The sequence below is a fragment of the Tupaia chinensis genome, unplaced genomic scaffold (genome assembly GCF_000334495.1).
Source record: "Tupaia chinensis unplaced genomic scaffold, TupChi_1.0 Scaffold000566_1, whole genome shotgun sequence".
NCBI lineage: Eukaryota > Metazoa > Chordata > Mammalia > Scandentia > Tupaiidae > Tupaia > Tupaia belangeri.
The window spans coordinates 1,471,639-1,496,935 of NW_006160079.1; the positions used below are offsets into that span (position 1 = coordinate 1,471,639).

The 25,297-nt window shown below is 38.1% G+C and overlaps 1 protein-coding gene and 1 pseudogene across 2 annotated transcripts in view; one reads left to right on the forward strand and one right to left on the reverse strand.

Moving 5' to 3' along the window:
- Positions 1–25,297, forward strand: part of LOC102479358 (oligophrenin-1-like) — a 248,080-nt gene that overhangs the window by 50,785 nt on the left and 171,998 nt on the right. The window lies entirely within an intron of this gene.
- On the reverse strand, positions 18,202–19,397 carry LOC102476802 (ADP/ATP translocase 2 pseudogene; annotated as a pseudogene).

The following is a 25,297-nucleotide window of genomic DNA, read 5'->3' on the forward strand; positions in this document are numbered from 1 at the left end:
TCTGTTAGCTTTGCCATTATGAATGTTCTAAATTCTTTGTCAGACATTTCCATGGTTTCCATTGAACTGTCTGTGGATGAAGAGGAGTTATTCTTTTCCCATCGAGGAGAGGTATTTTCTTGCTTTCCCATATTTATTGTGGCCTTGTGATGATTTCTAGTGATCTGATGGATGGTGTTTTTTTTTCCCAAACTTGAAGTTCAATCTGACCATCCATTAGCATGCAGAAAAGGAAACAGAGAGAGAGAAACAGTAGCAACAAAATCAACCAAGAAACAGAGAAAAGAGAAGAAAAAAACTATACAAACAAACAAACAAACTAAAAAAATTAACTAAAAAAACCCTTAAAATATTATTTTTTTTAAAAAATAAAAAATTATAAAACCAAATCACTAGTTCTCAGGAGCCATGAAGATGTCTTCTGAAGACCTATTCCCTTGCCTCTCCTGGGTTGGTAGGGGGAGAGGGGATTATTAATAAGATAAAGGGAAAGGAATGACTGAAAGCCAATAAAATGCTTTACCTTAAAAAGTATTAAAAAGGAAAAATTACAAAAAAAATGAGAAGACACTGACAGAGGTAGAGAGAGACAGAGACAGAGACATAGACAGATACAGAGACAGGAGGCTTGAAAGGCTTCCCACGACTTGAGTTTGTGGACTGGAGGCTAAATTATCAGTGGAACACCTTCATTTCTCTTATTCCCCTGAAATCACTAGTTCTCAGGAGCCATGAAGGTGCCTTGTCTTTCTTACTATTGTATTTCTTATTTTTTTTTTTTGAGAGTTTATTTATTTATTTATTTATTTTATTTTTTTATTTGTTATAGGGCGTGTGTGCTCACCAGACAGAGAGAGACAGAAAGCGAGAAATCACCCCCCATGGGGGATGTCCTTGCCTCAATCCCTTCTCCTCCATTCTCCTCTCAGGATCTTGGGCACGCATGCACATGCACCTGGCGTGAGATTTGAGCAACTGGGTCTGGGACGTGAACGGTGGTTGACTACATGGGAGTCCAGTGACATAGCCATTACACTAACCGCTGGTCCCTTACCATTGTATTTCTAATGTCTTGTCCACAGCAGGCCTTTAATAATTGTTCATTTAATAAATCTATGAATATACAATCTATTTATGTAAATTATATGCAAGAAACTGTGGGTGATGAAGACAAAGAAAATATGGTTCCCACTCTGGAGGATCTCATAGGAGGGACACAATCATTATGTGATAATTATACAATACAAATAAATACAATAAAGCAAGTTTAAGTCAAAGGCATGGGAAATAGAGGGGTCATCACCATTATTTTGGACAGTAAGATTGTTTTTATTAAAGCATTATGTTATTTAACTTTATTTATTATTATTATTATTTTCCATTTTGTTCAGAGAGACGGAAAGTGGGAAAGCAAGCCACCAGGTCCGGGACTTGAACTGTAGTCGACCATGTGGGAGTCCAGCACATTTAACCACCACTCCACTTGCTGGCCCCAATAAGATTTTATCTAATGTGCTTTTTTGTTGTCATTGGTTTTTGTTTTTGTTTTTGCTATAGGGTGTGTGTGCTCACTGGGGAGGGAAAGATGGAGAAAGAAAGTGAGAAATTGAGCCCCTCCCACCCTGAGTGGTAGATGGCCATGCAGCAACTCTGGTCTACTCTTGGGATTTTGGGCAAATACTTACCTGTGCTTGGTGTGATTTCAAGCTGCAGGGTCTGGGACTCAAACCATGGAGTTGACTATGTGGTTTCCATCACTTTAACCTTTATGCTACCTACTAGCTCTATTTTGCTGTTTTAAAATTTTTTTTTTAAAGTTTGTGTGTGTGTGTTCTTTCTTTCTTTCTTTCTTTCTTTCTTTCTTTCTTTCTTTCTTTCTTTCTTTCTTTCTTAAAGTGAGAGATTTTTGCTATGGGCTGTGTGCACTTGCCATAGAGACAGAGAGACAGAAAGTGAGAAATCACCACCCCTCCCCCAGTGGCTATGGCCACGCTGCAGTCCCGTTTCCTCCATTCTCCTCTTGGACATGTGCACGCACTTGAAAGAGATAGAGGGAACGAAAGTAAAAAATTAACTCCCTGTGGGGATGGCCATGCTGCAGTTCCTTTTCCTCCATATTCCTCTTGGGATTTTGGGCATGCAAGCACTAGTACCTGACATGATTTTCAAGCTGCAAGACTCAAAACTGTAGTCAACCATGTGGGAGTCCACTGCTTTAACCACCATGCCACCTGTTGGCCCCTGTTTTGCTTTTTTTTTCTTCAGAGGTTTTTGCCAGAAGGAGAGAGAGAGGGACAGAGACAGTAAAAGGGAAAGTGAGAAATCACCCCCCCAGAGGGGATGGCCACACCACAATCCCTTCTCATCTATTTTCCCAGGATCTTGGCCATACACGCATATATGCGTGGCATGATTTTCAAGCCACTACATCTGGGACTTGAACCGTGGTTGACCATGTGGGAGTCCAGCAATGTAACTCCTGTGCCATCTGCTGGCCCCATGTTTTGCTTTTTTAAAGTAGCTTTTTTCATACATAGGTGATAATAATAATGAGCTAATTAATGCTTTATGTACATTATGTCAATTTAATCCTTATGAAAACTTTAAAACCTTGTAATAGGTAAGGTCCATCTCCTTTGCCTAGGTTCATAATAGTCAGTAAATGGTGGAAACCTAGATCTGTCAGGGTCAAGATCTAGCAATCTTAATCAGTACACTCTGTAGCCTGCTTAAAATTTGGAGCATACTATCAATGCTGATTTTGATAGTTTCTTTTTTACTAAATCACTTATACTGAATATGTTTCATGTCATTTAAAAATTTTTAAAATTATTTTTATTTAACTTTATTCATTTATTTTAATTTGACCAGAGAGGGACAGAGTGAGATAGAGAGAAAAAGAGAGAGGGGGAAAGTGAGAAATCAAACTTCCAGGTCCAGGACTTGAACCGCAGTCAGCCATGTGGGAATCTAGCACCCTTAGCCACCATGCCACCTGCGAGGCCCTCATTCAAACATTTCAATTATCATTTAAAATGTTACTTGGTATTCCATTATATGTATGTACCATAATTTATTAATGAATGATATTTTGTTATTAAATAGGTCTTATTATTAAATATTTTAGGTGATTTTCATTGTAAATTAATTTTGTTTCCATTTCTTTTTTTAATAGAATTATTTAATTTTATTTATTCATTCTTTTTTTAGTACATTAATTTATTTATTTTTTCCATTTTATTTTCTTCCATACATTCAATCACATTATTATTTATCTTATAAAATGGATATTTCAACAGGTGAATATTTCTCCCTAGTACTGTTGATAAAACTACGAAATGTCTTCAACAGATAATACCACATTTCTTTGTGCTATTAATGCTTTGCCTCCCTGTCCCTCCCCCAAATGTCCATTTCTAATATGGGAAATGTCAAATATACATAAAAGTATAGTATAGAGAACTCGTATGTAATTATACCCAACTTCGACATTTATTAATATGTGGCCAATCCTCACCCAGCACCTTCCTCCTGGGCCTGGATTACTTTGAAGCAAATTCTCAATTTTCATATAATCTTATCTGTAAGTACTTTAAACACATTTTATACTCTGAAATGGTCTCTGTCCACCAGATTATCTTTCTAAAAACCAAATCTTACCAGAAGCTCAATAAATACTTGTTGAATGGACAAATCCCATTCACTCCTTACTTGAAAATGTTAACTCCCCACTGAGTACAAGAATTTATAACAAATATCTTTATTTTCTTTTTCTTCTGTTTTAGCTATAGGGCATGTGTGAGAGAGACAGAAAGAGAGAGAGAAAAAAAAAACATTCACTAGGGACCATGTCCACACTGTACTCCCTTCTCTTCCAGTCTCCTCTCTGGATTTTGGGCACGCATGCACATGCAGTGTGCTTTGCAAGCTGCCTGGTCCAGGACTCCCACCATGCAGCCAGCCCTGTGGGATATAGCACCTTACATTTCATACTACATGTGGTTCCAATACCAAACCTCTTAACAAGGTATATGAGACGTTTTTATTTTCTTTGAAAGATTTTTGCTATAGGGCATGTGCACTCGCCAGAGGGACAGAGAGAGACAGAGGCAGAGAGTAAGAAATCACCCCCTGGGGGGGGGTGGCCACACTTCAATCCCTTTTTCTCCACTCTCCTCTTGGGATTTTGGGCATGCATGTACACTCACCTAGCATGTGTTTTAAGATACTAGGTCCGAGACTTGACCAGTGGTTGGCCATGTGGTAGTCCAGCATTGTGACCATTAAGCCATCTGCTGGTTCCATAGACCTTTTATAATATGACCACGGTTAACTTCTTAAAGTTTCCTTTCCTGTTATTTCCTCTCATATACTAGAATATCTTCCACTCTACCTACTAAGCTACTTACTGTTTCTTAAACAGTGCACATTCTTATGCCCCATATCTTTGCTTAAGACTTCATTCTTTGTGCTATTATTACCTGTGCTTGCCATGCCCAGCACATATTTTCTAGGTCTTGAAAAGTTACTTTCTTTTTTTTTTTTTTTTTTTTTTTGAACAGGTTTTTTTGCTATAGGGCATGTGCGCTCGCCGGAGAGACAGAGAGAGACAGAGAGACAGAAAGCGAGAAATCACCGCCCAGGGGGGATGGCCACACCGCAATCCCTTCTCCTCCATTCTCCTCGCGGGATCTTGGGCATGCACGCACACACGCCCGGCGTGAATTTAAGCCACCAGGTCTGGGAAACTCAAACGGCAGTCGGCTACATGGGAGTTCAGCGACATAGCCATTACACTAACTGCTGGTCCCAAGAAAAGTTACTTTCAAATTTCTTTTGTTCTATGAAGCTTTTCCGACAATCCAATAAATTCTTAAAAGGAAATGGCTTACTCAGTAGTCTCTTGTCTACTTTCAGGAAAGTGGTTAAATTTGACATTTATTAGCAATGGATTGTATGGTGTTATAATAATTCATGTCCAGAAAAATCAGAAAAGCGACTTTTTTTTCTCCAAAGCATTTTTTTTAGAGGTTTTTGCTATAGGGCGCATGCGCTCACCAGAAAGAAAGAGAGAGACAGAGAGACAGAAAGCGAGAAATCACCCCCCAGGGTGGATGGCCATGCCGCAATCCCTTCTCCTCCATTCTGCTCTTGGGATCTTGGGCACGCACGCACACGTGCCCGGTGTGAGTTTAAGCCACCGGGTACGGGACTCGAACTGTGGTTGACTATGTGGGAGTCCAGCGACATAGCCATTATGCTAACTGCTGGTCCCTCAAAAACATTTTCTCAAAAGATTCTATGTAGATGTTGGCCCTTCTGTTAGTGTTGGAGGCTTTGATGTTCTTCTCTTTCTGGCTGCTGGTATTGTTATCAGTAAATTAATTGCTGGTTTCTAATAGTTTCTGGCTAAGCCCTTGGATTATGAATTTTTGTTCCAATTTATTCACCTTCTACTTGACAGGTAGTAGAAACAAAGAATTAAATGTTTTTGATCCGTAAGTCAGAGTACATAATACATTCTTAGGGGAAGGATTTCAGATCAGGAATTAACAATAGCAAGTTATATTAACAAGCAAAGTCTTTCCAGCTCCACCTCCTTGACTCTTGGGATGAAGCTGATAAGCAGTCACTTATGTTCTTTTATTGGCCTGAAACATGTGGGACCAGCGGAGTGAATGTCTCACTGTTCTATGCACACATTTCAACCTTTTTTATTTGTTCTTAACTCAGCTTTACTTGGATTCAAATGTGAACAAGAGTCTAATGGAGTTTATTGCTTGCAGTATTTTTAAACAAATAATTGTTAAGGAACGTGTAGTTACAGTTAAAGTTCTGTGTGTGTGTGTGTGTGTGTGTGTGTGTGTGTGTGTGAGAGAGAGAGAGAGAGAGAGAGAGAGAATAAGAAAGAGAATAAGAGAAAGAGACAGAAAGAGAGAGTGAGAGGTTGAGAGAGAGATATTATTTTTTTTCAGATGGAGTCTTGCTATGGTCATGGAGCCCCCTTCCTCAGCCTCCTGAGTAACTGGGACTACAGGTGTGCACCACTACACCTGGTTCTAGCTTCCTGAGTAGTTGGGACTATAGTAGTTCATACCACCATGCCTGGCTTTTAGGATGGGCCAGGAACACTGAGTTTCCCATGTGGCCGTTGCCTGCAGAGTAGCAGTGTCTGTCAGTGAGCACTACCACAGCTGAACCAATGCCTTAAGTTGCAAGGTTCATTGCTAGATTCAGATCTTATTATTATACCGGGTTCTAGAAGAGATTTTGTTAATCACACATTTTAGAAAACACAATGGAAAGTAATTCTTTTTCTTTTCATTTACCAAGCAAAATATGACAGACTGTTTTACTATTGTTCAGACTCAGTAAGACAATTGCCGTGTAGGAGTCGTCTTTGTTATATTGACCTATTGTAAAGAATTTTAGGGCTTGATGAGATTTTAATTATTTTGTTTAGTGCTGGCCTGATAGTCTAGTGTTTAAGGGAGCACAATTCTACAGGACCAATCATGGTTTAAATCCTGGCCCCAGTGGCTTGAAAAACACACTGTGCATATGTATGTGCATGCCCTAAATCCTGACAAGAGAAATGGAGGGGAAGGGATTGTGGCATGACCATATCCCATTGGGAGGTCCTTTCTTCTCTCTCTCTCTAGAGAGCAAATGTGCCCTCTGTCAGTTAAAAAAAAGTTATTTTTCTCAGTTATTTCTGGTGGAAATAGCAAGTAATATGCTCTTGACATTGAACAGAATGATTCTTCATTGTGTTTGTCTGACTGGGCATTTCTACATATCTAGTGTTCTTTGCTGTTCCTACCCATCTTTCAATAAATATCAGAATTATTCTCTCAGTCATTGTGCCCAGAAAAATTATTTCTATACCTAAGCAAATGTTCCTTGGGAGTAATACTGCCTTGAGACTGAGAACTACTGATCTCATTTCAGAAAGGAAAACTAAGGGCCTGTGGTTTCTTCTCAAGTTTACTCAATTATTGACCAAACTGGACTGAAACCTGTATCTCAGGGTGCCAGATTAATGTCCTTTCTTGTAGTTCATTTTGAGGATCACATTTAAATACTGTTGTTTGTGTGCTCTTAGAGCTTTTTGACTGGTGGAAAGGTCTTCCTAGCTATAAGTGTGGTTAAAACATGGCAGAATATGGACTTTAATGAAAGAAAATATGTTCCAAATTTTATTCATCCATGAAATTTATTAATAATATAATATAAATAATATAAATTGAGTGGTAGTGATGTGGGAAATATCTAGAGGGTGAACACTTGTTTTTTTTTTCAGGCCTTAGTATTTATTTATTTAGCCCAAAAGAAAGATATTGTGTCCTCAGCAAAGTCTTCATGCCATGATGATGGTAATGAGTTTTTAAAGTTGAAATGCAGTGAGATACCTGCAATTCATTTTCTTATTTCCTCTCCATAGTTCCTTCCCACTATTCACTAGGAATCAAGTATAATTACTAGCTTCTTTATTTTTTCTTCAGTTACTCTTCCTTTATAAGTTATATATGATATATAAATTTGTCCTCACTTTCCAGTTATTTAACTCAGATCAGAATGTGGATTGATTAAGTGCCTTGTAGATGTTTCTTCTTGGGGAAATGATTCTGTACTCATAGGTCAAGTTGTTTGAGATCTTGGCTTTGTCACCAGTAACACGTAGGCAAAGAAGTAAAAATGGAAGAATTTTACTTGCCTTGGAGTTTCTGCCCAAGATTACCAAATGTTAGTAAATCTCTCTTGGATGAGAGAAAGGATTGAAAGAGCAAGTTGAGGTGGCCAGCAGGTGGCATAGTGGTTATGTCACTGGACTCTCACATGACTGACCATGATTTGAGTCCTGGACCTGGTGGCTTGAAAAATCATACCAGGTGCATGAGAGTGTGTGCCCAAGATCTCAGAAGGAGAAGGGATTGTGGCATAGCCATCCCCCCTGGTGATTTCTCATTTCCCCCTCTTCCAGAAGCCCTGCTCCAGCCGGTGTGGGTTGAGACTCATACACAGGAAGGCGACATGGGTGATCAGGAACAAAGTTAGATTGAGACCTCAATACTCTTTAGCATGTTCTCAGCCGGCTACAGCCAGAGCCAGCTCCAGACTGCAGCATTAGTGGCTACTAAACACATGTATTTATTGAAGAATGTCTTACAGGAGTAGGAGGGGTGAGGGGGAAACAAAAGATTTACTGTATGAAACAGAATTCAAGGCACAGGAACAATGATCATGAAACATGATGCCTGTTCTGTTTGACTAGGTGAAGCCAAACACAGTTCTCAGAACGAAGAAGTCTATTTGTCTGGTGCATTTTCTTCTTAAGTCTTGATTACTGGACAGGGTCTTTTGAAGAGGGGGCTTACAGGAAGCTTGATAACTTCAGTCCCAGGCCAGCTTGATAACTTCAGTCCTGGGTCAGCTTGATAGCTTCAGTCCCGGGCCAGGGCGGCAACATTGCTGGTTATAAAGGCCTAGATAGAAATCTTGTCTTGTTAAGTAAAGACACAGTTAATATATGGAATATCTATATTACAACTAAAGGGAGTGAGCCCATTGCCAATATGGGAAAGGAAGGTGATCTTGTAGCTCAGGAGACAACACAGGATGTTTTATTAGCAATTTTTCATAGTTAACAGCACATAGATGAGAAACAATTTGTAGTTAGGGACTATCTGTTGCTTGCCCGAACCAGATAAGAGCTTTCAGCTAAGATAATTACTCTTCCCTGTGGAGCCTTCAGGTTTGTTTATCCTGTTGCTGCCAGCCAGGCTTTTCCTTTCTTTATAAACCTGCGGGTTTCTGTATTTTATTTGCTGAGTCTGTCAGTTAGTGAGTTCTTTTGCTTTATCTTTGAGTCCCTGTCATGTGGTGGATGTGCTAACAAGGCCTAACATGAGTTAACTTTGGCCTGCAGCTTTAACAAGGGATATTTACGTAAAATTAGCCTTAAACTAACTTAGTCTATATATGCTACTAACACTAATTTGGCTTATACTGACTTAACCTAGCATATGCTAATTTTGGCTTAAAACAGGCAGGTGAGGGAGTCTCAAACTTCCTGGTCCTCACGTGCCATCTTAGGAAACCACATTCCTACAGGATCAATAGTTGGCTTTATTGTAAAGTTGCAGTAAGATTGGGGGTGATGTTTTACCCTTGCAGGGTACTGTAATAACAGTAAAGCTCACGGCAGAGAAATTGAGTGCAGGCTAGTATAGCAACACAATGGAGGGCTCATAAACTGCCAACCTTGCCTCGCAGTTTCTTCCTAGTCCAGGCCTTGCCTTAGGCATGTGTTGCCTGCATGGCCCTGTCATCCTCTCAGACTCTGTCTCTCTTTCTAAAGCCTAAAACTCTAAAAAATAAAATAAAATAAAATAAATAAAAAACAACCAAAAAACAAAACAAAACAAAAAAAACATCGAAGGTTCCTGGGAGACTATTCTCTTTTGGCTGACCCATTGTTTTCAACTAAGGATTTTCCTCCAGCACTGCTTGTTTAATTCTTTTCTGATCATGTCAAAATACTTTCTGAGGAGACATAGGAAGTTTTTATTTGTTCTGTGAAGAAAGGTGATCTGTTTTTCTCCCTTTTCATCTCTGATCCCATTCAGGAGCATTTTCAGTGAAAAGCATTTTCAGAGAATCATGCTTAGCATGATTCTCACCCTTCCTCCATGGTGGACTAAATACTACAGAGATCTTTCATGAAAGTGAACCTCATAGATACTATAGGCCCTGGGAAAGAAGTGTTAATAACTTGCCTTTGGGAGAGAGGCCCTTTTTTATTCTGTCCTCTATTCCAACTCATCTGTAGACCTAACACATTATTTTGGGGAGATTGTTAATTTTTTTTTAAATACATTTTTAAAGTTTATTTATTTATTTCATGAGTGAGTGAGTGAGCACATGTGCACAAGAGAGAGTGGTAAAGAACCCCCAACAGGGTCTTGACACTTAAATCTAACCCTAGCCCAGCCATCCCTGGATCATAGGCATGGGTGTGCCTGACACTTAAGGAGGTCTTCAGACTTGAACGGGAAGCCCTCCAATGTAGGATTGCCTTGCAGGGTATCATATTTTAACCACTGTGCCACTGTATGGTCCCTGGGTTATAAATATTTTTATAGATAAACCCTACCAAGATATAATTCTCATACCATAACACTCACCTACTTATAGTATACCATTTAGTGTTTTTAGTATATTCACAGAGGGGTGCATGAATCATCACAATTAATATCAGAATGTTTTTATTACCCCCAAATCCTTGTACCCATTACAAAGACCTGTTCCTAAACCTAGGATATTGTCAATAATAGCAGCTGCTATGTATTTATTTATGAGTGATTTTTGCTATAGTGAGTGTGCACTTGCCACAGAGACAGACAGAAAGCAAGAAACCACCCCCGCCCCTCAAAGGGAATGGCCAGTCCCTTCTCCTCCATTCTCCTCTTGAAATTTAGGGCACAGATGCATGAACCATGGTTGACTACATGGGAATCCAGCGACATAACCATTATGCCATCTGCTGGTCCCACAGCTATTGTTTAGTAAGAGCTTTCTGTGTATTAGGCTGAATACTTGCAAGTTTTTCATTTAATACTGTAATGACCCTGTAAGGTAGGGATTGATAATATCCTCATTCTGTAGATGAGGAAACTGAAGTATAAAGATGTTTAAAACTTGTTCATAATCAAATACATACGTAGTGCATTCTGGATTCTAACATAGGCCATATGACTCCGTAACTTTTAACAAATAGTGACATAGTTGCATTTTGGTCTTGTGATAGGATCAAGCACAGTTTTCCCTGTTTTTCATTTCTGTGAACTGTGATTTGAGGTTTTCTATTATAAACATGTCAGTGAATTAATAGTTGTGAATCACTTGCTGTATACCAAACACTGGGATAGAAGCAACATGGGATGCACAGGGAACTGAATGATAGCTTAGCCTCATAAAGTGTAGTTGGTGGCTGGTTGACAATGTAATGCCACACTCGAGATATGCCATTAATGAGCCACACATGGTTGATACTAAGTTCAATGGAAGGAGATTGATGTAGCCTGGAGTGATTAGAGAAAATTTCCTAAAAGAAGCTGGCTCTAGCTGAAGCTAGGAGGGAGTAAAATCAAATGCATAGGAATGGGAATGTCAAGGAGTATGTCGGGAATGCCCTGAGACAAGCTGAAGATGATAGGGAGACTTTTGTGTAAGTCAGACTGTGGAGGGTCTTATATGTCAAGCAAAAGAGTTCATTTAACAGATATTTATTAAGCACTTTCTATGTGTCAAGTTCTCTTACAGACACTGGGGGTTGATTAGCGAGTGGGCAAAAAGACAAAAAAGACAAAGAATCCTTGTCCTCAAAGAACTTTAATTCTATTTGGGGAAAGAGATGAAAAACAAATAAGTCAGTTATATAATCAGTTATATAATGAGGATATAATCAGTCCCTACCTTACAGGGTCATTACAGTATTAAATGAGAAATATATAAGTATTCAGCCTAGTACACAGAAAGCTCTCACTAGATAGTAGTTGCTATTATTGACAATGACCTAGATTTTGTAATATAACAAAGAAGGGGGATAGCAGAATATCATGTGTAAGGAGTGATAGCTAAAAATTTAGTTTGAAATTTTCCTTTTAAAGAGTAGAGGGCCATTAGCAAACTCCTTATACTATGTTTTGGCATAGTACTTATATTTCAGATTACTTAAGAGAAGCAGTGCTTTAGAAGTGAGAAGTGAGTTGTCCAGAGTCTGGAAGGAAACTCAATGGAAAGTAGAATCTGGACTTAGCATCAGTGAGTCTTACAGCTGTGGTATATTGGAAAAAGCACTGGATTTGGATCCATATGGTTTATACTTAGCCAGTATCTTTAGGGCACTTTTCTAATCTTTGTTTCCTCCTCTGTATAGTAGAGATAGAAATACCTAATTACCAAGCATGTTATCAGGGTCAGCAGGTGGCATGATTAAGGCAGCTAGATCCCACATGGTTAACTGTGCAGATTCAGCAACTTGCAAAACAAACTGGGCACATGTGTGTGTATGCCCAAAATCCTGAGAAGAGAATGGAGATGAGATTGTGGCATGGCCATCCCCTGGGTGATGACTTTTCACTTTTTTCTCTCTCTCTCTCCCTTGCTCCCTGCCTCTCTCTCTCTCTCTCTCTCTCTCTCTCTCTTCAGTGAGGGTAGCACATGTGCTCTGTAGCAAAATTAAGAAAACAAAAACAAACAAAAACCAAACACAATACCCTGTAATCAGGATTACTTGAGAGTATATGAATGAAAACCTTAGTTATTTAGTGCTATACAGAAATGAAAAGTTGCTTTAATGGACAGTGTATGTTGAGAATTGTATTTCTGTTCAGTCTTTTCAAGTATCTGATAGTAGCAATTAATTTTTTCAAGTCAACTAAGTCATAAATTAGAATTTTAATTCACAAAGTACAATTGATATACGGAACTTTGTGAGAGATACTAGGCTAAACACTTTAACACAATTCCTGGCACATAGTAAGCACTCTATAAATGTTCTTCTTAGCTAAGTTAGAGGCACATTCATAGAGGAGGCAGTTTGGGGTAACTCATTCTAGTGAGTGATCGTTTTAATTTTCTCATTACTAAGAACTAGGTACTGAGTCAGAGTTGGATAAAACTTGGTATCTGCAGCCTTCAAGGACCTTCACTTCTCCTTTACCTTCTTCCTCCTCTCCTCTTTCTCCTCCCACATCACCCCTACTCTCTCCCTCTCTTTTTAAAAAATGTAATTTAAAAATATTTTCCTGGTGACACTGCTTCACAGTTTAAGGTTTTAGACACAAATAATATTAACATCTCTCCCAAGTTTCTTTCAAGAGTCTCAACAGTTTATGGAATGATTACTCAAGAAAAAATTACTGTTATCACTGCACATGTAGTTACTGGCATTTTCCTCTAAGACTTCTGCTGGTTTACCTGAGGTCTCAATTTTAAGCTTTTTTACTCTGGCAGCCACTGATCTGTTCTTGATTTCTGTATTTTTTTCATTTAAAGAATGTTGTATAAAAGGAATTATATATATATGGCTTTTTTTTAAGAGAGGTTTTTGTGCTCCCCAGAGAGACAGAGACAGGGAGACAGAAAGCAAGAAATCCCCCAGGAGGGATGGCTATGCTGCAATCCTTTCTTCTCCATTGTTCTCTGGGGATTTTAGGCATGCACGCACACATGTCCGGTGTGAGTTTCAAGCCTCTGGCTCTGGGACTTAAATCACGGTCAGCCATGTGGGAGTCCAGCAATGTAACCGTTATGTCATCTGCTGGTCCCAGTATATGACCTTTTGAGGTTGGCTTTTGTTCCTCGTTTGGCATAATGTTCTTGTGATCAATCCAAGTATATCAGTTATTCATTCCTTTTCATTACTCAGCAATGTTCTTGTGTATGGATATACTAGTTTATTTACTCATTCCCCAGCTGAGCAAAATTTGGATTATTTAGTTTTTGGTGATTACAAATAGAACTGCTGCAAACATCATCATACAGGCTTTTGTGTGAACATACATTTTTATTTGTAATATAAAAATAATTTATTTCTTCCATGAACAAGCGAGAGAGAGAGAGAGAGAGAGAGAGAGAGAGAGAGATGGAAGTAGAGAGGGAAAGACAGCACCCCCAACAGTGTCCTGATACTGAGATTCACCCCTAGCTTTCAGCCAGCTCCAAATCATGAGCATGGGTACCCTCAACATATTACTCAAGGAGGTCTCTGGACTTGAACTGTGAATCTTCTCATGTGGGTTTGCCTCACAGAGCATTGTATTTTATCACTGTATTCCCATTTTTATTCATGAAGGGTAAATATTCAGCTTCATATACAAGTATCTATGTGTTTAAATATTTATTTATTAGGTTTTTGCCATAGGGCGCTTTTACTCACCCGAGAGAGAGAAAGTGAAAAACTATCTCTTAAATTTGAAATACATATCATTAAAAGCACAAGCTCAATTTACTCTTCTACTTTTTTTTTTCTGTCTGTATTTATTTTTGTGGAGTTGGGCTGTAGAGACGTCTGTTAATTCAACAATTATTTTTTATAGATTTTTGCATGCGCACTTGCCAGAGAGACAGAAAGCAAGAAATCTTCCCCCAGTGGGGGATGGCTACACCGCAATCCCTTGTCTCCCATTCTCCTCTTGGGATTATGGGCACACATGCACTTGGACCCAGTTTGTTTCAAGGGGCCACAGACGTGGGATTCAAACTGAGATCGACTACGTGAGAGTCAAGTGATGTAAATGTTACACCATCTGCTGGTCCCAAACAATCTGTTTTTAAGAAGCACCATGAAAATAGTTGGAAGGAATGCAAGCTATATTAGGACAAACTACGTTCCTAACTACTTGGTAACAAGGAATAACTCCGAATTGCTCTAGACTTCTTTTAAAGATGTGTTTAGTTAAAGCGATGATTATCTTATTTACTTAGCTTCAAAGATATGCCTGTCCATCTAAATATATTTTATGGGAAGCGTCAGAGACTGCCAAAGGTTTTGTTTTTACTATCTGTACTTCTATAAAAGTGACACTTTTCTTCTTTGATTTTTACCTCCCTTTTTTTAAAACTAAATCTACGATAGTAGCCCTTTGTCTGAAACTCTGTGCTGGTAATATAGTGTAGTTGTTTTGATTTCCCACATATTCATATTGATGTCAAAATTTAATCACTGTATCATTACAGTATACCAAATGAATTTTTCCACCATGAATACACTGCGTAGGTCCAGTCAAAGACATTTGGTACATTTTGTATATATTAAGTGGGGACATACAATGCCTCTCTTTCTTAGTCTGACTTGCTTCACTTAGCATTAAATCTTCTATATTCGTCTACTTTACCTGAAATGCCAGGGTCTTCTTTATTTGTGGCTGAATAGTATTCCATAGTGTATATGTGCCACTCATCTGTTTGTGGACATTTGGGTTGATTTAATCTTTTAGCAATAGTGAATAATGCCACAATAAACATGGATATGCACATGTTTTTCTGACTGAGTGTATTCCTCTCATTTGGGTGGATACCCAGGAGTGGAATTGCTGGATCACGTGACAGTTTTATTAGTAGGTCTTTGAGGACCCTCCATGTTGTTCTCCACAGTGGCTGTACTAATTTATATTCCCACCAAGAATGTAGAAGATTTCCCTTTTCTCCACAGCCTCACCAGCACTTATCATCCTTTATTTTTTTTAATCTTAGGCATTCTGGGGTTAAGTGATATCTCATTGTGGTTTTGATTTGCATCTCACTTATGATAAGAAATGTTGAACATTTTTTCAAATATTTTGACTGTTTGTATGTCTTCCTTGAAGAGTTTTCTGTTCAGTTCATGTGTTCATCTTTTAATTGGATTGAATTTTTTTTGTGAGTAAGCTGCTTGAGTTCCTTGTAAATTTTAATAATCAGTCTCTTACCTGAGGGAGAGTTTACCAATACTTTCTCCCATTCTGAGGTTTGCCTATTCACTCTATAATTATTGTTTCTTTTAGTATGCAGACACATTTTAACCTGAAGTAATCCTACTTTTCTGTTTTTGGGATTATTGCCTGTGTTTTTGGGTCTTAATTAAAGTCTTTGCCTACTCCAATGTCTCCACCAGTAGTTTTACAGTTTAAGGTTTTATGTTTAGGTCTTTGATCCATTTGTAGTTCATTTTTGTTAGTGGTGAGAGATAGGGGTCCAGTTTCATTTTTTTCTGCAGGGTGTATATCCAATTTTTCAAGTCCTATTTGCTGAAGAGTTCACTGCCCCCTGAATTATCTTGTGCTCTTTTTCAAAACTCAGTTGACTATATGTTTTAGAATTTATTTCTGGGTTTTAGTTTTGTTCCATTGATCTAAATGCCAGGTTTTGTACCATGCTGTTTTGATCATCACAGCTTTATAATATATTTCAGGGTCAAGGAGTGAGATGCCTCCTATTTTATTCTTTTTGGTCAGTATTGCTTTGGCGATATGAGGTCTTTTATGATTCCGGACAATTTTTTGATTGTTTTTTTCTAAGTTTGTGAAGTTATATCTCTTATATAAATGTAATACGTTGTATTAACAAAAGAAAAGAAACATATGATCATATTGATCAGTGCAGAAAAAGCATTTGATAAAATACCACATCTTCATGATTAAAACTCAACAAATTCAGCATAGAAGGGTCATTTCTCAATGAAATAAAAGCCATCTATGAAAAACCCATATCTAACATCACACTGAATGGGTTAAAGCTGAAAGCTTTCCCACTACAAACTGGAACAAGACAGGGCTGCCCACTTTCTCTATGCTTTTTCAATATAGTACTGGAAGTTCTAACCAATGCAATCAGATAAGAAACTAAAATAAAGACATCCAAATAGGGAATGAAGAAGTGAAATTTTCTCTATTTGCATATGACATTATTATATACATAGGAAATCTAAAAGAATCCACAAAAAACTGTTAGTGTTAACTTAATACAATAAAGTGGCAGGATACAAAATAAACATATAAAATCTGTAGCACTTCTATACATCAACAATGAGCAGAGTGACCTAGAATTGAAGAAAGCAATCCCATTTACAATTGCCACCCACTAAAAAAAATAGAAATAAGTTACCTAGGAATAAACCTAATCAAAGAAGAGAGAGAACTCTACAAGGAAAACTATGAAAAACTAAAAAAAAGAAACTGAAAATGACCCAAGAAAGTGGAAAGACCCCTGATGTTTCTGGATTGGATGAATTAATATAATGAATATATCAATTCCATCAAAATAAATCTACAAATTTATTTCTTGTCTTTTTGAAAATCCTCTTGTTTGGATCTTTTACAGAGAAAAAGTTTTAATTTTTAGGTAGTCCAATTTATTTGCTGTTTCTCTTAAGGATCATACTTACAAGAGTACTTCATGAAACAATGAAATTTAAGTATCGGTATTTTGGTGCAAAGAATTTAAAATCCATGGATAATTTTTTCATATGTATTTTCCATGAATATATATTTTTTCTTTTTTTTGGAGAGGTTTTTGCTTTAGGGCGCGTGCGCTTGCCAGACAGAGAGAAACAGAGAGATAGAAAGTGAGAAATCACCCCCCAGGGGGGATGGCCATGCCGCAATCCCTTCTCCTCCATTCTCCTCTCGGGATCTTGGGCACGCACGCACACGCGCCTGGCGTGAGTTTTAAGCCACCGGATCTGGGACGCGAACCACAGTTGACTACGTGGGAGTCCAGCGACATAGCCATTATGCTAACTGCTGGTCCCTCCATGAATATTTTGAAGACCACTGTATAGGGTCATGTTTAAGAACATTTCAACTAACTATAGGTCATGAAAATTTTACTACATATATTGTTCTAGTTTATAGAAGCCTTCTTATTTATAGAAGTCTTATAATTTTAGGTCTTAAATTTAAATTTGTTACCTATGTTGAGTTAGTTTTTGTAAAGTATGAGGCTTAGGTAGAAGTTTTTTTTTTCCCCCTAACTGCTTTAGCACCATTCATTGAAAAGCCTCTATCACTAAGTAGCTATTACATCTGCCTTAGTTCTTTGCGTTGTCATAGCAGAAATAATTAAGGCAGGTGATTTATAATGAAAAAGAGGTTTGGCTCATTATTCTGGTTGCTGGAAATTCAAAAAGTGTGGGGCTCACATCTGGCTAGCCTCTGGTGCTGTGGCACTTCATGACTGAGAGATATAGAAAAGGAGGTGGGTATATGCAAAGATAGAGTGAGACAAAAGCAGCAATCTTACTTTTATAATTATCTGAATTGGCCGGAACTAACCTGTTCCAAAGAGAGCAAGAACTTATTCCTTCCCTTGGGACTACATTAATCTAGTTATAAGGGCAATGCCCCCATATCTCAAGCACCTCCCAACACTGCTGCATTGGGTATCAAATTATAGCATGAGGTTTCTGGCAGACACAATATTTAAACCATAGCAATACCTTAGAAATCACTTAATCTCTCATTACCTCACTTTTCTTTAGTATGAGGATAATAATCAGATCTACCTAATTTAAGAGGATTCCAGACTATATGTGTGTATGCCCAGCACATAGTAAATAATAGTAACTATCATCATTATTATTTATTTTACAGTGTTTCAAATTTTGAGGTTTTATTTTATGATTTACAAATTTTTTTTTGTATTTTAGATGTTTTAATTTCTTCAAATTTATTATTTATCAGGAGTGACTGAAATAAAAAATATAATTGAGTCCCATCATCATCATCATCATGGAAATAACTTTTAAGAGAAAACTGGTCAGATGAATATTATTGCTTCCCATTTTCAACCAGTAAATAGTTGCCACTGATAGACAGCCAAGGGGCTGTCAAAAATGCTCAAGATATGTTATACAACATGCCTGTTCACAGGAGAAAAAAAACCTAGGAAATAACTTAGGTGAACTTCTTGATTTCATCATACAAGACAAGCACCAAAGCACCACCCATACCTCTGAGAACATTGGACCATGTACCCTTGAAAAAAGCTTTGCCCCCTTCGTCTCGAGCAATCTTCCTCCAGCAGTCAAGCATGCCCGTGTACATGATATCAGTTCCTTTGCGCCCCAACTGCATCATTATGCAGTGACGAACAGTGCCAAACAGATAGGAAGTCAATCTGGCAACGGCGGTGACAGACTGTGCAATCATCCAGCTAATGAAGATATGAGTATTCTTGGGATCTGGAAGCATTCCCTCTGCAGTGTCATAGATACCAAAGTAAGCAGTTTGGTAGACGATAATACCCTGCATGGACACGTTAAAGCCTTGGTACAGGCCCCTAATCCCATCAGATTTGTAGATCTTAACCAGACAGTCGCCAAGGCCTTTGAATTCCTTTCAGCTCCAGCTTTACCCACATCAGCTGCTAGACGGGTACAGGCAAAATCAAGAGGGTACACAAAGCACAAGGACGTGGCCCCAGCAGCACCACCGGATGCCAGGTTCCCTGCAAAGTAGCTCCAAAACTGGGTCCTCTTGTCCACACCACCCAGGAAGATCTGCTTGCATTTATCTTTGAAGGCAAAGTTGAGAGCCTGGGTGGGAAAGTATCTGATGACATTGGCCAGGTTACCACGCCAGAAGGACAGGACTCCCTGCTCCCTGGGGATACGAACCACACAGTCTATGATGGCCTTGTATTGCTTATCTGCGGTGATCTGCTTGCTGGCATACTGCATCTGCAGCAGCAGCTTGACCCGCTCGATGGGCGCTACCACAGTCTTGGAGATGGCTGTGGCCACTCCACCTGCCAGGAAGTCCTTGGTGAAGGACATGGCGGCATCTGTCATGTTGAAAGGAAAGAGGAGGCAGGCGACTGTAGGACAGGCCTGGGCTGGGAACCGGCTTAGACTCTGGGACTCTGGGCATGTTTTACAAAATTTGATAACATACAGCACATTGCCCCATATCTTCCTTGCAAGGATGTGGGGGCACATGGGCCAGAGCTGAGGCTGAGTTTTTACAAATGGATTCTATAGAATGATGACTGAAAGCACTTGTAGTGAAAAAATGATAGCATTTCCACTTGGGAGGGGAACTAAGGCCAGGACTAGTACAGTACAGGCAGGAATGTGTTGTCAGAAGCATGAAATGAAAAATGAAGTCAGTTGTTATGGATCAATTGAACCCTGACACTGAATAAAGGTGATTGTTGGGGCTTCCTGTTACTGAGTACTGACACCCTTTATCTTGTTTAAAGGTGTTGCCCTTGGCTTTCCACTTCAGGATGCCCTTCCATAGCTTCATAGGGAGCTTCTCCCTTTCTGCTGTCCAAATGAAACCAATCTAAGACCATGTTTTACCGTCAGCACTGCTGCTCCTGTGCCAATAGTGATTTCCCAGGTCGGATTTGGGGAAGCATTCTAAAACACATTGTTCAGCAGAATTGAAAAGCTGAAGAACCTTCTCTGGAAGCCAGTAGTTTTTGTGGTAGGCTTTGGTCTGGGAGCCATTTCAAAAGATGGATACCAGGGCTCCTGTGTCATTCTTTACTATGTTCCCTGTTGTTTTTGGATGTAAATTGTCTGAAGATGTGAAAATGACTGGCGCCATATAATTTCTTTGATCTTTTTTTTGGGATAATCTGATAAATGCATGTGACTTTTTTAGCCTGATACTGCCCAGTAACGGGGTATTGGGTAATAACAACAACAACAACAGGAAGATAACCATTGACAGTAGGCAGATACTGCTTTCGTATGTAGATGTTTTTTTAATAGTCCTATTAGAGTAGTTTATGGAAGTGTATTTTTGTATGTGTCTATAGGCCACATGTTTTCAGAAGTCTCCTTGAGAAAGAGCTGGCAACAACGTTTTTGTTTGTTTGTTTAGAAAAGCTTTCTCTTTGATCACTGTTCTGAGATCTTAGGTTATAAATCTTTAGTCGTAAGCATGTTCAAGACACACTAAATGGAATTATGCTATTAAATGGGAAAATTGTAGTCATGACCTGTCTGACCAGAGATCAGCCAGTCAAGTGTAATATTTACCTTCTTGTAGTACTGTCACTGACAACTGACACTGCAATTGAAATTGTCTTTGAGGGACCAACAGATGGCATAATGGTTATGTCATTGGACTCCCACGTAGTTGACTGTGGTTCGAGTCCCAGACCCGGCAGCTTAAAACTCACACTATGTATGTGTCCATGCATGTTCAGGATCTCAAGAGGAGAATGGAGGAAAAGGGATTGTGGCATGGCCATTGCCCTGGGGGGTGATTTCTTGCTTTCTGTTTCTCTGGTGAGTGCATGTACCCTATAGCAAAAATTCTCAAAAAAATGAAATTGTCTTTGAGCTGCTAGATGTGGCAAAACAAATATGTTTTATTGCACATCACTGAAGATAAACAATGTGGTGTTCTTTTTTCTTTCTTCTTCTATTTTTTTTTAAGAGAGATTTTTACTATTAGGGTGTATGTGCTCACAGAGAGATAGAAAGAGAGAAATCACTCCCCAGGGTGATAGCCACACCTCAGTCCCTTCTCCTCCAGTCTCCTCTTGTGATTTTGGGTATACACACACACACACACATGGTGTGAATTTCAAGCCACCTGGTCCGGGACTTGAATTGTGGTTGGCTACATGGGAATCCAGTGATGTAACCATTATATCATCTACTGATCCTAAAAATGTAGTGTTTTATGTTTTAATCTCCAAGATAATAATAGAACCTGACTTCAGCTCTTTACAGTAGCAAAAGTCATGTTATGTTTTCTGCTTAATTTGAGTCTTATAACCAGGAAGAGGGAGGTAGGACAGGGATTATTCATAAATTACAGGTGCATAAGCTGTCAGCGTGGTGAAGCTGAATGGAGCTGGGATGTAATATGTAGTGGTCAAAGTCATTGGTTCTAAGGCAGACTGCATACCCTTTTTTGGAATATTTTATTTTGATAAAAGATATATAACATAAAGTTTGTGATTTCAACCATTTTTTAAGAGATTTTTACTATAGGGTGTGTGTGCTTGCCAGAGAGACAGAGAAAGATAGAGAGACAGAAAATGAGAAATCCTCCCCCCCCCTCCAGGGATGATGGCCACATCGTAATTCCTTCTCCTTTATTCCTCTTGGGAATTTGAGCATGCATGCATATGCACCCAATGTGAGTTTCAAGCTGCTGGGTTTGAGACTTAAACCACAATTGACCATGTAGGAGTCCAGTGCCTTAACTACTGTGCCACCTGCTGTTCCCAATTTCAACCACTTTTAAATGCACAGTTTGGTAGCATTATATTCATAATGTTGAACAACCATATCACCACTATTTCTAAAACATTTTCCTCACCACAAATAGAAACTCTATAACCATTAAACGACTCTCCATTCCTCCTTCCACTCAAACCACAGTAATTTCTAATTTACTTACTGTGTATAAAACTTTGCCTATTCTAGATATTTTACATGTGGAACCATATAATATTTGTTCTTTTGTGTCTGGTTTATTTCACTTAGCATAATATTTTCAAGGTTCATCCATATTGTAGCACATATCATTATGCCATTTATTTTTATTGCCAAATAACATCTACCCAACTGTATGTATATACCACATATTGTTTATCCATTCATTCATTGATAGGCATTTGGGTTGTCTCCATGTCTTGTTTACTGTGACTAGTGCTGCCATGAACATATATATACAAGTTTTAGTTTGATTACCTGTTTTTACTTCTTTTATGTATGTGCCTGGGAGTGGAATTGCTGAGTCCATGTTTAGCTTTCTAAGGAACTGTCAAACTGTTCTTTACAGTAGCTACACTATTTTATATTCCCACGAACAACATGGGAATATAAAATTCAAATTATTTGTTCACTTTTTTTTAGAAGACTACTTTAATTTTATTTATTATCATTATTTTTCTTTTAAATTTGCTCTAGGGCACATGCACTAATCAGAGAGAGACAGACAGAGTAAGAAAGAGAAAGTGAGAAGCAAGTCACCAGATATGGGGCTCGAACTACAGTTGGCCATGTGAGAGTTAAGTGCTTTAACCACCATGACACCTGCTGACCCCCTTTGACCATTTTTAAGCTGAGTTGTCTTTTCATCGTTTAGTTGTCAGAATTCTTTGTGTAATATGGATATTAAATCCTTACCAGATTTTTGACTTCTCAATGTTTTCTTCAATTCTGCATCTTTTAACTTTCTTGATAGTGTCATTGGTATATATAATTTTTAATTTTCATGAAGTCTAATTTATCTGTTTTTTTTTTCTTTGTTGATATGCATACTCATGGTATTGCATCTATCCATTGCCAAATCCAAGGTCATAAATATTTAACCCTATATTTTCTTCTAAGAGTTTTATGCATTTAGCACTTCATTTAGGTTTTACCCATTTTCAGTTAACTTTTGTACTTGTGTTAGCTAGGGGTGCAAATTTACCCTTTTGATGTGGCAGTACAGTTGTCCCAGCTTCATTTGTTGAACAGACTATTCTTTTTTTGTTGAATGTATTTGATATCTTGTTGATTTTAACTTAAAGTCTCTTTTGTTTGATATTAACATAGCCATCTAAACTTTCTTCCATTTAATATTTGCAAGAAATACATTTTATCATTTGTTCACTTTCAATACATTTTTGTCTTGGGATCCAAAGTGTCTCTATTATAGATAACATGTAGTTTTATCTACAAGTATTGTATCTTTTTTTTTTTTTTTGTAAATTTTGCCAGGAGGTGTGTACACTGACTGGAGGTCAGAGAGAGGGATAGTGAGAAAGTACCCTCCACGGGAAATTGTCATACTACAATTTGTTCTCCTCCATTTCTCTCTCCTTTTAGGATTTTGGACATGAATGCACACATGCCTTGTGTGTTTCTCAACTTGCTGAGCCCAGGACTTGAAACACACAGTCAGCTATGTGGGATCTAGCCACTCTAACCAGTATGCCACCAGCTGACTTTGGATCTGTTTTTTTTTTTTTTTTTTAAACTCATTCTGTGAGTTTCTGCCTTTTTATTACAGTTTAGTCCATTTATATTTAAGGTAATTATTGATAATGAAGAGCTTAATTTTGCCATTTATTTTCTGTAAGTCATATAACTCTTTTGTTTTTCATTTTCTCTATTATTCTCTTCATTCTTATTTAATTGATTTTTTTTGTCATGAACCATTTGGAGTCCTTTCTTCTTCTTTTAAGTTTATTTATTCCATAAGAGTGTGAGCGAGAGGGAGAGAGGAAAAGACAAAAGCTTCAACATGATCTCGCTTCATGATTTTCCCCAAGTTCTCCTGCCAGCCACGATCCTGTGCATATGCTCCTGGCATGCACATCAACCAGGGAACAGAACCTACAATTGCTCATAGATTAAGGTTCACTTGAACAGTAAGTCACTGCTGTACCACGAAGCTGACCTCTTACGTCTTGTGTATATTTTAGATATTTGTGGTCACCATGGTTTTAGATATTTGTGGTTACCATTACATTTAATATCCTAAATTTATAACAAAGGATTTTGAATTAATGCCAGCTTAAGTCTAATAACATACAAATCTCTTATCTTTTATACCTCTGTTGCTTCCCCTGCATGTTGTCACCAATTGTATTTTTCTTCATAGTATATCAAATTACATAGAGTTATAATTATTTTTAAGCATTTGTCTCTAAATTCATGCAAGAAATTTAAAAAGTAGAGTAACAAACCAAAATTTCAGCAGCACAAACTTTTCTCTTTTCAAATGTCTTTGCCTTTTCCAGAGAGCCTTTTATATTAATATGGTTTTGAGTAACTGTCTAGCATTCTTTCATTTTAACTTGAAGGACTCCCTTTAGCATTTCTTACAGGGAAGGATTACTGCTAATGAATTCTCTCACCTTTTGTTTATCTGCGAATGTCTCAGTTTCTCCCTCATTTTTGAAAGACCAGTTTGCCAGATGAAGAATTGTTAACAATTTTTTATCTTTCTTTTAGCAATTTATGGCATCCACTACTTTCTTGCCTCCATGGTTTCTGATGGGAAATTGACTGTTAATTTTAATGAAGATCTCTCGTACATGACAATTTAGTCTCTATTGCATCTTTCAATGGTGTCTCTATTTTGAAAAATTGTTTATAGTATATCCCAGTGTAGATCTCTTTGAATTTATCCTACTTGAAATTTATTGAGCTTCTCAAATATATATATTTATATCTTTCATCAAATTTAGGGCATTTCTAGCCATTGTTTCTTTAAGTATTATTCCTGTTCCCCCCCCCTTTTTTTCCTGCTTCCTGGCAGTTTCATAATATGTATTCTTGTCTGTGGAGTCCTAACATCCCTTAGACTATTCACTTCTTCATTTTTGTATTTTTGATGATATTTTCATTTTGTTCATAGTTCATTTTTTTCTGATTTCTTTACGTTCTGTGTGCTTTACTTTAGCTCTTATATTTTTTTGCCATAAATCTGAATCTTTATTGTTCTGAAATAAATGTTATACACATAACTCGAAACAAAAACTTCAATATTCAGTCTCAGAAGAGGTGAGGCTCAATTCCCATCACATGTAACAAGAAAACCTCCTTTAAAATAGGGGGGGAAGTACCATGAGAAGTCTTTTATATGAATGAAAATGCACCAAATGGATTCCCCCCTGCCCCCGCCTTATCTCATTAGCTTGTATACCCATGGGAATCAAAAACTTTGCCTTTTTTTTTTTGGAGAGGTTTTTGCTATAGAGTGCAAGCGCTCGCCAGAAAGGCAGAGAGATACAGAAAGCAAGAAATCACCCCTCGGGGGGATGGCCACGCCGCAATCCCTTCTCC